Source organism: Trichosurus vulpecula, chromosome 1 (genome assembly GCF_011100635.1).
Source record: "Trichosurus vulpecula isolate mTriVul1 chromosome 1, mTriVul1.pri, whole genome shotgun sequence".
NCBI lineage: Eukaryota > Metazoa > Chordata > Mammalia > Diprotodontia > Phalangeridae > Trichosurus > Trichosurus vulpecula.
Genome location: NC_050573.1, coordinates 526,121,294 through 526,135,277, shown reverse-complemented (window position 1 = coordinate 526,135,277; position 13,984 = coordinate 526,121,294). Strand labels below are relative to the sequence as shown.

General features: G+C 38.0%; 1 pseudogene; it reads right to left on the bottom strand.

Moving 5' to 3' along the window:
- Window positions 1–13,984, bottom strand: part of LOC118841257 — a 66,576-nt pseudogene that overhangs the window by 29,155 nt on the left and 23,437 nt on the right.

Genomic DNA, 13,984 nt, shown 5'->3' with positions numbered 1-13,984 from the left:
ATAACTTATTAAAAGAATCACATATTACAGAATTTAAAGCCAGGAGGGATCTCAGTTGGCATACAGTTTAAACCCTCATCTTTCAACTTGGAAACTCTAACAAAGACCAGCATTCAAAACCTACTTCTGACATTTCTTAGCTGTAGGGCTACTGCCAAGTAAATTGATGTATATAAGCTTCAACTCCTTCATCTATAAAACAGATACAATAATGCTGAAAGTGGCTATGTCTAAACAATGGAAATAGTACTGTATTATGCAGGGTTATTGTGAGAGTTTAAGTTATAGACCCAGAATCATCAATCCCAGCAAGACAAAAACAGGATTCACGTTCTGATCCTGTCTCCCAACTCAATGTTCTCTCCAAACTGTCACCTTTGATCATGTTGAGTAACTTTTTCCCTTATTTAAAAAAATATATATGTTTACCTTTCAGGGCGGAACTCCTCTGGCTCTGGCCAGTATTCTGGGTCATGATGAAGGACAAAGGCTGGGGCCATCATCACTGTGCCTTTAGGAATTGTTAGTCCATTGATCACAACAGTTTTCTTAGCAACCCTTTCCATCCTGGGAGTTACGGGAAACAGCCTGAGGCTTTCAAGTATCACCATGTCTAGGTACTCCATCTGTAGCAGGGCATCATATGTGACTGCTTCCTGGGAAGAGAACCAACAGTTTTAATTACTAAATTCTGGGTGCTAAGGTGATATCACATCTACCTTTACTCACTTGGTTTGAGAATAAGTCTATACCAACCCCATTAAAGATCTGGTCACCAGATGTTATAGTAATACCTTCTACAAGAAAGCTATGAAGATATTTTTTCTATTGAACATATGGAATGTTTTTTTTAATTCCATATTTTATTATTTAATATTTTTTTTTAGTTTTCGGCATTGATTTCCACAAGATTTTGAGTTACAAATTTTCTCCCCATTTCTACCCTCCCCCCATGCCAAGATGGCATATATTCTGATTGCCCTGTTCCCCAGTCAGCTCTCACTTCTGTCACCCCACTCCATCCCCATCCCCATTCCGCTTACTTTCTTGTAGGGAAAGATAGATTTCTATGCCCCATTGCCTGTATATCTTATTTCCCAGTTGCATGCAAAAACAACTTTTTTATGATCTTCTGCTTTAAAACTTGCAGTTCAAAATTCTCTCCCCTCTTACCTCACAACCCACCCTCGCTAAGAAGGCAAGCAGTTCAACATAGGCCACATATGTATCATTATGCAAAACACTTCTATACCAGTCATGTGATGAAAGACTAAGTATATTTCCCTCCATCCTATCCTGTCCCACTTTATTCAGTTTTCTCCCTTGACTCTGTCCCTTTTCAAAAGTGTTTGCTTTTGATTACCATCTCCCCCTTCTGCCCTCCCTTCTATAATCCCCCCTTTTTGATACCCTTTCCCTTACTTTCCTGTGGGGTGTGTTACCCAACTGAGTGTGTATGTTATTCCCTCCTCAGGTCAAATCCCACGGGAGGCAGATTCACTCATTCCCCCTCACCTGCCTCCTCTTCCCTTCCTACAGAACTGCTTTTTCTTGCCACTCTTATGTGAGATAATTCACCCATTCAATTTCTCCCTTTCTCCCACTCCAAATATATTCCTCTTCCACCCTTTAATTTTATTTTATTTTTCAGATATCATCCTTCATGTTCAACTCACCCTGTGTCCTGTGCATATATAGATGTATATGTGTGTGTATACATATATATATATATATATGTATACACACACACATATATATATATATATGTATACACACACATATATATATATATATGTATGGATGGATGTATGTGTGTATATTCCCTCAGACTACCCTAATGCAGAGAAAGGTCTCATGAATTACACACATCATCTTTCCATGTAGGAATGTAAACAAAACAGTTCAACTTTAGTAAGATGCTTATGAGTTCTCTTTCTTGTTTACCTTTTCATTCCTCTCTTGATTCTTGTACTTGAAAGTCAAATTTTCTATTCAGCTCTGGTCTTTTCTTAGGGAAAGCTCAAAAGTCCTCTATTTTATTGAAAATCCATATTTTGCCTTGGAGCATTATACTCACTTTTTCTGGGTAGGTGATACTTGGTTTTAATCCTAGCTCCTTTGACCTGCAGAATCTCATATTCCAAGCCCTTCAAACCCTTAATGTAGAAGCTGCTAGATCCTGTAGTACCCTGATTGTGTTTCCACAATGCTCAAATTGTTTCTTTCTGACTACTTGCAGTATTTTCTCCTTGACCTGCAAATTCTGGAATTTGGCCACACTATTCCTAGGAGTTTTCTTTTTGGGAACTTTTTCAAGAGGTGATTAGTGGATTCTTTCAATTTCTATTTTACCTTCTGGTTTTAGAATATCATGGCAGTTTTCCTTGATAATTTCTCGATAGATGACTTGTTTTTCATGATTTTCTTGCATCACTCTCATTTCTCTTCCCAATTTTTCCTCTATTGCTCTTACTTGCTTTTCCAAATCCTTTTTGAGATCTTCCATGGGCTGAGACCAACTCATATTTTTATTGGAGGTTTTTGATATGGGTTCTTTGACTTTGTTGACTTCTTCCGTCCCCAAAAAAGATTCTAAAGACTGAGTTTGAGTCTGAGTCCATTTGTGCTGCCTATTCATGTTCCCAGCCAACTACTTGACCCTTGAGCTTTTTGTTAGGATGTGACTGCTTGTAGAGTAGAGAGTACTTTGTCCCAAGCTTTAGGGGCTGTGCTTCTGTTTTCAGAGCCAGTTCTACACAGCAAGTTCTGCCACAGCAGTGCACCTACTCCAGGGTCGGACACAGATCCAAGCAGGGCAAAGCAGGCTCTGCACTCCCACACTGATCCACAGCTTAATTGCTCAAACTTGGTGGGCCTGGGACTGGAAGCAAACACAGATGGAGCTCTGTAAGCAGCTGCAGAGCTGTACCACCTCCCTGGCCCTGGGGCTGGGGCAGACTGTGCACTGCTCTTACTTGGATCTAGAAGTTTTTCCAGTAACCTGCTCTGTTGTCCTTGGCATTTGTGGGTTGACAAGTAGGGTAACTGCCGCAGTTAAATGATTCAGGACCCTAAGGCCTGTCCTGCCTGGTTCCTTGTCTGGTTGATCCTGGCATGGCCCATGCTGGCCTGTGCCCTACTCTGCTCCCAGCTCCATGTGATAGACACTTTCCAGTGACCATCCAGGCTGTTCTGGGCTGGAGCCCTGCTTCCCTATGCTATTGTGCGGGTTCTGCAGCTTTAGAATTTGTTCAGAGCCATTTTTACAAGTGTTTGGAGGGACCTGGGGGAAAGCTTAAGCAAGTTCCTGCTTTCCAGCCACCACCTTGGCTCTGCCTCCCACTGATTGTGTGGAATGTTGGGAGCCACTGTAGTCCTCAATGTAGTAATGAAGCAATTCAAAACTTCTGAGCTCTATCACAGTGAGATTAGAATTTATATAAGTGGTTTAATAAAATGAGCCCTTTGAGCCTAGCACAAAACACTTCAAGGTATGTGCTTACAAGTGCTAAGATAAATATTTTTCTTCTGTTCTTCCAGGTTATCTCTAGGAACAAACCAGGCCAACCATGAAATCTTGGGTGGAATAGTAGACAAAATCTACCTCAGTTAAGTTTACTTGAGAAACACTTCAAACCTGAGAAGAGCCAACTGTGTCTTCATTGCTCCCCAGCTTCCACTTCTTGTCATCTCTGCTTATCCTTCCAAAGGACCTCTGAGTCTGGTACTTTGTCCTGCCAGTGATCTTCAGAATCTTTCTAAGACCACTCAAATAGGAGCAATTCTGTTTCCAGGAATGTCATTAGTATACTGTCCAGGTTTCACAGGCATATAACAATGAGGTCAGCACAATGGCTCTGTAGAATTTACATTTGGTAGTCGGTCTAATACCTCTTCTCTTCAGAACCTCCCAAACACTGAGCTAACTCTGGCAAGATATGTGCCAACCATATTTTCAATATATACATGCCCAAAAAGTACAGTACCAAGGTAAGTGAACTTATCCGCAGCATTCAAAACTTCTCCATTTGCTGTAACCCTATATGGTTGGAGTGGTGGTGGCTGATGGAGCACCTGTGTTTCTTGGTGTTAATTGTTAAGCCAAAATTAAAACAAGCAACTGAAAAGCGATCCAAACTTTGTTGCATCTTAGCTTAAGAGGCTTCATTGAGTGGACAACCATCTGCAAAAAACAAGTCATGCACCCACACACCCTCCACTTTGGTTTTGGCTTGTAGCTTTTCCAAGCTGAAGAATTTACCATCCATGAGGTGGCTGACCTTAATGATACATTCATCCTCATTGAAAACAGGCTGAACACATCACGCTAAAAAGCATGGGAGCAAGAACACAGCCTTGTTTTCCTCCATAGATGACTAGGAAAGTATGATAGCATTGTCCATTATGCAGAACATAGGCAAGCATGCCATCATTAAACACATGACATATAATATTGATGAACTTCTCCAGGAAACCAAATTTTAACTTTACTTCAGAGTGTGCAACTCCAATGGGCTGGCCATGTTGTTTGGATGCAAAACATATGCTTGCCAAAAAGACTTTTATGGAGAACTCACACAGGGCAAGTATTCACATCGTGGTCAGAAGAAGTGATATAAGGACACTCTCAAGGTCTCTCTTAAAAACTTTGGAATTGATTGTGTGACATGGGAGACACTGGCACAGGACCACTCATCAAGACATGCCCTCATCAGAGAAGATGCTGTACTCTATGAGCAAAGCAGAATTGAAGTAGGTTAAAAGAAACATGATCCGTACAAGTTTAGAGAATCCACCCCAAATGTTCACATGGACTATTTGTGCCTGAACTGAAGTAGAACATTCCAAGCTCTTATAGGTCTGATCAGACACAGTCAGACACACTGTAACTTGACTCTAGCATACTGATGTTATTTTGGTCCTCTTCAAGAATGAAGGACAACAACCAAATCCTTCTAAAAACTAACTTCCATCCAGACACTAGAAGTCCTCACTCTCAGCTCACCATAATGTTGGGATGCTCTGATAGTATTTCATAACAGTTTAGTATACCTCCAAGGGACTTCATAGTAAAAAAGATTCAAAGGGATGCATCTGCACTGGCAGAATTGAGAAGAGATATTTGGGGTGAGGGAAGAGAGGCTTTCCCAGCATCCTTACAACTGATAACATAGACAGTTATCTATTAACAAGGACAGCTCTGGTCAAATCATCCTTTTTTGACACTTCCATACAGCATAAAGGATATTATGTGGCTTTGAAAGAGAATAGAGAGTCACTATTTAGTAGTCATCATCTATCTCCAAGAAAAAAAAAGTATCCTGGCAACCTATAAAATACTAGAGAAAATGACTAATATACAAAAAAAGATCTGGTCCCAAACCAAGACGAGACAGAATCTGTTCCCATTCATTTACATGCCCTATGTTGCCCTCTGCACCGCTCTAGGGACTCAGGTTTGGTTTGCTAGGTGGTCAATGAGATCTAAAGAGACACTGATAAATTTCCCTTCTCTTCCTTCCTACTACCACCACTCTAGCTTGATCACTCATTACTGCTTAAGTGGATTATTTCATTACATTCTCAATGCTATCTAGTAACCTCATAGGCAAATAAGTACTTCTGTTGCCATAGAGTGACTATCCTACTTGTCCAAAAGTAGTGGAGACAGGTGATCCTGGTGAGGTGCCTAGGTGTGGGCAACTCCAATGTTGATTCAAAAGAGCTCTTGTCTTCTAACACCAGGAAAATTTTATTACCTTCGCACATCAGAGATTGAATGAGAATCTGAGAACAGGAGATAAGAGGAGAGCAGAGAAGGAAGGAAAGGACAAGCAAGAGACAAAAATAGAATAGGAAAGGAGAGAAGGGGAAAGAGAGTAAGTGAGGAGTAGAGACACAAAGTCACAAAGATATCAAGTATCAGAAGATGTGAGAAATGAATGCCATTGAACGGAGGAAGGGTTGTGAAATGACTGTATGAACAAGAATAAGGAGGCTTTTTGAGCATTTTTCCAAGGAAATTTCTTCTCTTCAAGAGCTCCATGTAAATTTATGGTGTCTCAACATATCTTTGTCTTTTCAAACCCACACTATGACTCAAAAATGAGCAAACAGTCAGCATGGGTGATTTTGACAAAGCTTCCACTAGGAGATGAGGCAAACAGGTGAATCCAAAGTAAGCTGGGAAGGGATGTGAATAATTCTGTTTTTCTTATCCTCTCACCTTGTTGGGTAAAACAGCATCTATCTCCTTCTGAAGTTTCTGCTGGATCTCAGGGTGGGTGGCCAGGTGGTAAAACAGGAAAGAAAGGACTGAGCTGGTGGTTTCATATCCAGCAAGAATAAAGATAATGGATTGGGCTACGATTTCCTCATCACTCAGATCTGAAATAGAGGCAAGGGAGATATTCAGACAAAGTCATCATACCTTTGTTATATCTTTCATTCATATCACAAGAATTTAAGTAAGTTTCTGAATCTCCAGAATATCCAGAAAAGATCTGATATACATTCATTGAAATAATAGGAATTTTCCCCTAAATCTATCACAAGGAAAGAGGTTAATTCTAACCACGGTTGCTCAAACATTTTTCTCCTATGTCTGTTCTGTCCTTTCCACACAATTGCCTCATCCTCAGTCATTGTTCCTTAATGTGATAAAAAGTGACATTTAATTTCAGGGATTTTTCTCTTCTTTCTAGCACACTGTGTAATGGGATAGACACATTAGAAGGTTCTAGAAGTAGTCCAGAGGAGAGGGGATAAGTCTCTGCAGTAGGGTGGTTGTATATGGAGTGAACCAAATATGGAGGTGAGATGTTTGAAGGGAGATCACAGACCTAGAGCTGGAAGGGACCTCAAAAGCCATGTAGACCAGCATCCTGACTTATCAGTTCAGTAACCTGAGGCCTGAAGAAGTTAAGAGACTTTCCCCAAGTTTCATTGGTGAGAGAGTGATGATTTGGACCCAGAGCTTCAGACTTCAGAGGCATGCTCTTCCTATAGTGCCCCACTACATCCTATGACTGATGAGCTCCACAGTGGGAAGGACTCCAGAAGGTAACAGTAAACATTGGCTACATTTCTTTCTACAGTGCCTAGTATTTATATTTTACCTACGTGATTTCACGTGACCACCATAACAAGCCTGTAAAGCTGCTAGCGCTAAAATGCTTCTCTCCATTCTTCAGAAAAGGCACTTGAAGCTCAGAGCAGTAAGATGACTGTTCCAAACTCACTGAGCCGGGAAGTGGCTGAGGCTGAGATTAGAATCAAGCCTTCTGACTCTCAACTCCAGTTCCTCCTTCCCTTAAAATATGCTGCCTCTCTCAGGCTGAATTCTGGTAAGAATGCTTAGGTACACAGCATGGGAGAGTCTATATCCTACTTATGGCTAAATGAGAATAGTGGTAATTAAAATATTATTTGAGAAGTTTGCTCACAAGTTTTATATTGCAGGAGAAACTTGTACTTTTCTCCTTTCCTCTTTTGCTATTGTTCAATTGTTTCAGTCATGTCTGACTCTTTGTGACCCCAGTTGAGGTTTTTGTTTGAAAGATACTGCACTGGTTTGCAATTTGCTTCTCCAGTTCATTTTACAGATGAGGAAACTAAGGTAAACAGGGAGTAACTTGCCCGTGGTCACACAGCTGGTAACTATCTGAGGTTGGATTTAAACTCAGGAAGATGATTCTTTCTGACTCCAGGTCTGGCACTCTACATTGTATGCCACCTAGCTGTCCAACTAGCTGAGCACAAAAAGACAGGAAATAGAGTAAAATTATAGGATTTAGATCTAGATGACAAGTGAACGTTCATCAGGGCCAATTACCTGTTTTTACCTATGACAAGGAAGTCTGAACAAGTCGATTGATATATGCAGGGTCACACAAATACTTGGTAGTACAGGTAGGATAAGAGCACAGAACATTTTCTTTTCAAAATTGTGGTTTTCCCACCTCATCGTGCTTCATTATTGTCCCACTTATGAAATGTCCCAGATATGAAATGAAAAAAGGACTTCAGTGTCACTATCCGAGCTTCAGACTAACTTGACCATCACAAACTCATATGTGATTTTGAAAACCATCTCCATTTAGCTCATCCTACATACATCAAGCATCTTTCTGAGGTGGCTAGGTGATGCCACAGAGTGCGGGATTTAGAGGTAAATCAGTTTCAAGTTCAAATCCTACTTCAAAATTTTACTAGCTGTGATCCTGCGGAAATTGCTCAAACTCTCTCAGACTTAGATTCCTCACCTCTGAAAAGGACAAAGGAATGACACCAAGCACGCAGAATTATGATGAAGGTCAAATGAAACAATATATGTAAAATACTCTGGAAATCTTGTAATATCATTGTCATCATCATTGTCACTGTCATTGCCTTTTGGTATATCATCTGAGGAAATTGGAAATTTTTTCCTCCTTTCCCAAATAATGGATTCAAGATTCCAATTTGTGGCCCCCTTCATGCCCAAGTTACCTTTGTGAGAGTGCATCTCTGAATTGTTAGAAGTCTGAGAATCCAACATAAGCTGAAGGAAATCTACTCGGTGCTAGAAAAAAATGGAAATCACTGATGCTTAAAAAAACACTTGAGAACACAGAAATTAACTATGAACACAGCCAATTAATATGCCTGCTGTTGGATAGAGAGGTAAAGATCCAAATGATTAGAGATATTGTGGTTTCAGCTCAGTGGCAATGTTGAAGTTCTACCCAGGCCACTACCACCAAGAACCCTGGATGGTCAAAGGGACTCAAGTGAATGAAATAAGGTCTTAAAATAAGATTCCTGAATTTTAAAAGATTCTGTCCTAGCCCCCACCCCAGAGTTATGGGAGGGAAGCAGACTAAAATAAAATATTAAGTATTTCAGGAAATGAATTCTCTTAAGTCTGACAGAAAGGATAGAAAGATAATGCTTCAATGGTTTATAATATCACTACTGTGGACACTACTGATGAAAATCTTACAATAACTTCATGGCTTGTTGTCTAGGCAAAGAAATTCATCTCATTGAAGCCAACCAATGGATATCCCTTTTCAAACTTAGCTAGACTGGTCATAGTTCAGCCAACATTAAATGAACCAATAAGCCTAAGCTTGAAGACTTTGTATCTTGTAAGCATCAACAATAGGTTATACTTTTGGGGCATGGCCTTCAAGAACTAAAGGGTCATAGATGTTCCAGAAAAAAAGGGTTCAGAGTAGGAGCTCTGTGGGAACGTTAAAAATGTTCTGAATTTGGGCCAAGACCCCACGTGGAGAATTTGAGTACAACATTACTGGCACAATTATACTTTTTGTGTCCAGTCTTATATAGCCTTTGTATTGTTAGCAAAGCCCTTTCTGAGAGTAAATAAAAGAAAAAGGTGTTTTCTTCTTCCTTGGGTTCCTGATACACATCACATACTATTTGCAATATAATATTGAGTATTTATTTTATTCCATCTCTATTGTTGTAAATTAATTGAGAGCTTGTGCAGTGTCTTTTATCTCTTTGTACCCCCAGAGACACAGATAAATAGGTGTGACAAATATTAAATGATAGGAGCATAATGTTAGAGCTGGAAATAAGCTTAAAGGCCACAAAGGGATACTTCTTCAGGTTACAGTAAGTCCTCAAAAAAATCTGACATTTAGAATTGAATTAAAATTATAAAGGAAAAGGAAGAGCATCAAGTAAAAAGGAATACAAGTTTTGTTTGCTCTATTCTGGGTAAAGAATACAACTATTTACGATGTTCACATATTCTTATTCTGAACAATAGACATCTACTTACGATCTGTGAATTTTTCTTTCTTCCTTCCTTTATTTTTTTAACTGATTTTGTTAAAAAATCCACTGGTTCTCTCGGGAATAGACTTAGGTCCAACTTTTTAAACAAAGGAACAAGGAATGGCAAGATTGCTGAGAAAAATAGAAAACAAAAAATGCTTATGAAACTGTAGAATTTTATGAGAGATGCTATCACCTTTATTTAGAGTGTAGATGGGGAGATTAGGTACCAGATTACAAATTGCCATATGATTTACTCATTTCTTCTTTGACATCACTAATTGTCTGTGAACTGGTGGGGGTCAATGAAAAGCCCAACGGTGGAAGGGAATCTCTCTCCGAAAACAGGTGTCCTGTGCCCATCCCTGACTGTAGGGTAACTGTAAGCTATTTATGACTAGCCCAGGACTTAGGTCAGTGGCTCTCTGAAAAGCGCTCTCTCCCTAAGAGATAGCGATTAAAGTGTTGAATATCCAGAATTCCTGAGACTGTGTTGTAATCTCTCTATGCAACAGTTTAATCCTTTGTTAGACTCGATGGCTTCTAAGTTTCTTTCGATCTCTAAATTTGTGATTCAATCTATTGAGTTATCTTCAGGAATATCAAGTCCACTGAATTTTTTAGTTTTCATTTCTGTAAAGAAGAACCAACTTACCCACCGTAAGCCTAAGTGGTCCCAGAGTATTACATTGGACTATCTTATTGATTTCTCTGACAAAGGGATCATCCTTGTTATTCAAGGAATCAATATTGACACTAAATGAAGTACTGGTGATCACATCCAGGCTGAAAGCTCCGAAGATGCTGAGAAAAGAAAGGGAAAAAAGACTCAGAACAGGCACCTCCACATCTTTCTTCTCCAAGCAAAGACAGGAAGTGAGCCTCTAAACCAGTGGTGTCAAACTCAATAGAAGCCAGGGTCATTAAATCATTCTAAAAGATACCTGTGGGTTATATATTGAAATTAGAAAACCACATATTAACATTACTTATGTTTTATTTTACTTTACTTTATTACCTATTTTCAATTACATTTTAATGTGGTCTGGCCAGGTTTGCTGACTGTGCTCTATATTCAAGCCTGAAGGACATAAAAGCTAGAGTTGAAAATGGTCAGTAGGTGAGATTTTTCAGAAAAATGTTGATTCTTTTCATTAAGTACCTCAAAGTCCAAAAAGCATTTTATAAATGAATGATGATATTTAGGACATTTGGGCAACAAAATGCATTGCAGTCCTCATTGGTATTATCTCTTATTTGTCCTAAGCTGTTAGAGAAGGTTTGGTTTCCCTCATTTAACTACGGGTACATTTTCCTCCCCACAATGTCAATACTCCCTGTTTCCAATTAATAAGCTATCTTTTACTGAGTGCTTTGAATGTGCTAGGTACTATTCTGGGCATTGGAGATATAAGAAAAATACAAAAGCATCTTCTGGCCTCAAAAAGCTTATATTCAAATAGGGCTTGTAGACATGCATAAATACATACATATATCAATCAATACCAAGAAGATAAATACCAAAGAAGTGGAAGGTGGCAGCATAGAAGAAGGTACTAACAGCTATACTTTTGAGCCCTCATTCTTCTGTCTTCTGCAGATTATCTACGATAGCATTTCAACTCTTACCTTCATGTTTTCCTTTTTCAATTTGTATTTATTTTACTTTTAATTTATAATATAAAACAAGCCTTTCCATAACATGGAATAAGAAAAAAGATGCTTGCATATGAAAGTGCAAATCTATAATGTACAACTGGCTATATTTTTAAAATATGTAGTAAACTTATCACATGAATTTGGTTTTTTGCTTTCTTTTCTTTTGCCCCCCCATATGCTATAGATGGCTACCATTAGATACAATTTTGTGTGTGTGTGTCTGTGCATGCATTTGCATGTGTGTGTATGTGTGTGTAAAATCATTCTGTACATGTTCTATTTATCAGTTCTTTCTCTGGATGCACATAGTCTCTTCCTTCATATATCCGTTGCAGTTTGGATATTTATAATAGTCAAAATTACTTAGCCACTCAGTCTTGCTCATCGAAAATACTGCTGCTACTGTATACAACATTCTTTTCATTCTGCTCATTCCATTCTTCATTATTTTGTGCAAGTATATCCATATTTTCCTAAAACTATTGAGTTTATCATTTCTCAGAGCACAATAGTATTCTATCACAATCATATACCACAACTTTTCTGCCATTCCCCATTTGACAGGCATCCTCAAAATTTCCAACTCTTTGTACCATGAAGAAAGCTGCTCTGAACATTTCAGAACACATAGGTTTTTTTTTCTATCTTCCCTAATCATCTTTGTAATAGAACTAATAATGGTATTGCTGTGTCAAAGGTTATAGTCACTTTAAAATACTTTGGAAATAATTCAAAGTTGTTTTCCAAAATGGCTGGATCAATTCACCATTACACCAACAATCGATTAGTGTCACTATTTTTCCACATCCCCCATAACATGTGTCATTTCTTCTTAAAGGATTTTAGCCAATCTGATAGGTATAAAGTGGTATCTCAAAGTTATTTTAATTTGTATTGTCCACATAAATGATAATTAAGAATATAATGAGCCCTTAAAATGAAGAAGAAATGAATATTATCCAGAATGAAAGAGTTGATGGTCCTGGTGCACCCTGCCCTGGTCAGACCATCTCTATATTATTGTGTCCAAAGCTCTGAGCATCACATTTGGAGAAGGACATTGATAAGTTGGAGGTAATGGTTTAGAATGACTAGTATGATGAGGCGATTCACAACAAAAAGCCTATTGAAGGAACTGAGGATACTGATAGTTTAAATAAAAGGCAATTTAGGGAAGATACTTAAATATAATGATTTAAATCATTTTCATATATTTATAAATTATTTTGTTTTCTTCATCAGAAAACTGTTCATATCCTTTGAACAGTTATTAATTGGGGAATAACTCATATTTTTATAGATTTGACAAAGTTCCTTATATATTTGAGAGAAGATACCTTTATCTGAGAAACTGTCTACAAAAATTTTTCCCAATATTCTTCTTTCTGTCTGATCTTGGCTACATTGATTTTATTTGTTATAAAAAAAAACTTTGATTTAATGTAATCAGATTTATCCATTTTTACAGCTTACTCTGTTCTCTAGCTCTTCTTTATTCATAAATTTTTCACCTATCAATAAGTCAGATAACTAAACTAGATAATTACTACATTGTAATATAGTTTAAGATCTGGCACTACTAAACTTCCTTCCTTTATATGTTTATTAGTTCTTTTGATATTCTTGATTTTTTGCTCTTCTAAATGATTTTTGCTATTTTCTTCTAATTCATTAAAATATATTCTGTAATTTAATTGGAACGGCATTGAATATATAAATTAATCTAAGTAAAATTGTCATTTTTATTATATTGGCCCTGCTACACATAAACCATTAATATTTCTCCAATTACTTAAATATGACTTTATTTGCATAAAAACATGTTTTATTTTAGTTTTGCTTATATAGTTCCTGAGTTTCTGTTGATGGGTATTTTATACTTTCTACAGTTATTTTGAATGGGGTACTTCTTTCACATTTTTATTAATAAATTAAATAACTATAAATTATTCTTGACTGACAGAGCCACAATTAGTAGGTGTTCCATGAATGGACATTGAGCAAAGGCGGTTGTTAAGGAATAGCCAGATAGACAGGAGGATGACCAAAACAGAGCAGAATCACAACACAGAGAACAGAGAACATCCAGAAAGAGAAGGGGGTCAACAATGGCAGATGCTGCAATGGGGCCTACAAGGATCATAATCCATGAGGAGTCATTTATTTGGAAATTAAGAGAACAGTAATAGAGATGGAGTTAATATGAAAGAGAAGCAAGAAGCACAAAGAGCTCACTCCTGCCCAAAACTACTCTAGAAAATGGAACAGACTAGCTAATGATTGGGAAGCCCAAGAAAGAAAAAAAAAGTCATTTTCCGGCCCAGGTTCACATAGGGACACTTATAAAGATCTTTAGAAAGTAGCCAAAAATTAGCCCTAAGGAACATTCCAGCAACTCTGCCCAAGGAAAATAAAAGATATTTTTTTAAAATGCAATACCGAGAACTCATGTAGATCATGCATTGAAAACAGACAGATTGTCACTCCTTACACCTTTGTGGGTCAAAGGTGCCATGTGGACATGGAAGGGACCAGG